Raw genomic sequence first — 2,454 nt, 5'->3', positions numbered from 1 at the left:
ATTACTGAATAAAATGAATCCACAATAATATGTCCCTGTATATATATGATGTAAGTGAAATAAAAGTGGGATTTAAAATTAAAAACATAAATAAATAAAACATATAAAATAACATAAGGTTACAAAGTAATTAATGAAAGTCAGGAGAGCAAAATAAGGGCAAGAATAGGGAACTGATACTTATGAATTATTAAAGCGCACTAATACCTAAGCACTAAGAACGTGATGTAAGACACTGGCATGAAATTTGCTAATCAATAAGGTCCTCTTGCTGTAGTATATCATTTACTAATTGACTTTAGATTTTATAAAGCCCAGCTGACACATATTATGTAAGGAGGAGGAACAGTAAACCCCGTAGTCGCAGGGGTTGCATACTAGCCCCAAAATAGTTAAAATCCGTGAATACTTAAAACCCTTCCAAAAACACTTAGAACTGCATATTTTGATGGTTTAAACACAAAAAAACCCTCAACAAATGCTTTTACCTGAGCATTTTAATAGTTTTATCACAAAAAGTGCATATAGTCATGAAAATGATATGAAAATACAGTAATTAGTGAATATTTCTCAGTGAAAAATACGCCCAATGGTAATTTTCCACGAATAATGGGTAGATACGTTCCACAGAAATCCACGAGTCATTGAGTCCGCGAACTGTGAGAACAGATCGGGGGTTAACTGTATTGCAGCCAGAGTTGCATTATCTTTTTCAAAAGCCAACAGTGATATCATTTACAAAGATTAAACAACAAGGTCTTGGAGCACTACACTGTGGAATGCCGAGGCGCGAATAGTTATAGGTTGACTAAAAGCGCCATCAGCAACAACTCAAATGCTGGTCAATGAAGGCAGCATCAAATTCATTTTGAACAAATGTGGACTTATCACTGGTCAAGGTTAAGTGAACAAATAAAAAGAATACAGGCAGTCCCGGGCTCTGACGGGCTCAGCGCAATGCTCAAAAGAGCTTACGATGCTCTTCAAATATATTCATCAAAAATTATTTTCTGATTTGCAACACATGTTCCAGGGTTATGACGCCTATCTGATGAAGGAAATGGCTCCAGCGGCGGAATGGTGGAGCCCTAATAAGTAAACCAGGAACTGCCTGTTATAAAGTGAGACCTAGTTATAGAGAAAAAATCCTTAGATTTTTATATTATCTATTCTTGTACTAACTAGTAAAAATACATTAGTATTTATCAAGCATTTCATGAGATTTCATCAGTGTTTTCAGATGTAGTGAGTTGTTATAACCACAGCAGTTGTGGTACAGTAGTGTTAATAAAGCTCATTTTTTACATGTATTTATGTACTGTGGTGGTATTTTCTCTTATTTACAGATATAACTTTAGAAACATTACGCCTTAACCCGTATAAGCTAAATGTCCGTTACACAGCTAGAACCCCCTTGAGGGGCGCCTGCTGGCATGCTACAAGAACCCTGCTGGTATGCTACAGAAAACCCCTGCTCGTAAACTTGGCGAACCCCAATGGCAACTCGTTTAGAACCCCTCGAATAAGACCTTTGGAGAGTGAATCACAGTCTGATCCTTCTGCAGCATTCAAGTTACACAGAGAGAAGCGGTCACTTGGAAAGAACACTTGAAATGTGAGCTGTAGTATGATTCTGATTCTTTTGTGCATTACATTTGAAAGCCAGTGGTTTTAATAGGGTTCTTACGGCAGAGTAACAGTGTTCAAATCTTTATGTATTTAGTATTTCAAAAAGGTTGGAAATGTCATGCCAAAAAAAGTAACAGTTCTTGAATGTTGAGTGTGGTTTGTTTGGAATACATTTTGTTAAATGTTTTATTTTTTTTTCAGTACTCACCAGTAGAATACACAAGCTCTGTTACTTGAGTTCAATGTCAATTTTTAGATCAGGAGGAATAAACTCTTGAGAAAAAAATCACAGCTTTTTTAAAGAATAAAATAAGTTTTAATAAATTTTTTTTTTGCCAGATTAGAAAGAGTTTGTGATTGATGTGTTGTCATCAATGTGGAATAGTTTGTAAGTTGTACATTTCCAAAAGGAGTACAGTATACTACTCATGAAGAGAATTCCCCTAAACAGTATAGTTATTGCTCTGAATGCACTTTTGAATGACAATACTTCCCTTACTACTACAAATCTATATATTACTGTGTACAGTATTCTAGTATAATGTACTCGCATTTGTAAACTGTACGGGTTTTGTCACTTACTTTTCCCTCACTACTTTAAATTCATAATTACAGCATTTGGTTCATTTGCTCTTTATCGGATATTTAGGTGCATAGGAACAATGAAAATATTCATACTTTGCAATGATACTCTCTGCTTTGAATGAAGTCCCCAAACTTGTGATTTTTCTCAGAAGGTGATTTTATTTATGTTACCTTTCCATTTTCATTGTATCTGCTTTTGCCTATGCACGATAAGGTGATTCGTGAACTTTTATTTGCTCT

The sequence above is a fragment of the Macrobrachium rosenbergii genome, chromosome 1 (genome assembly GCF_040412425.1).
Source record: "Macrobrachium rosenbergii isolate ZJJX-2024 chromosome 1, ASM4041242v1, whole genome shotgun sequence".
Taxonomy (NCBI): domain Eukaryota; kingdom Metazoa; phylum Arthropoda; class Malacostraca; order Decapoda; family Palaemonidae; genus Macrobrachium; species Macrobrachium rosenbergii.
The sequence above is the reverse complement of the archived record's forward strand: the minus strand, read 5'-3'. Positions refer to the sequence as shown.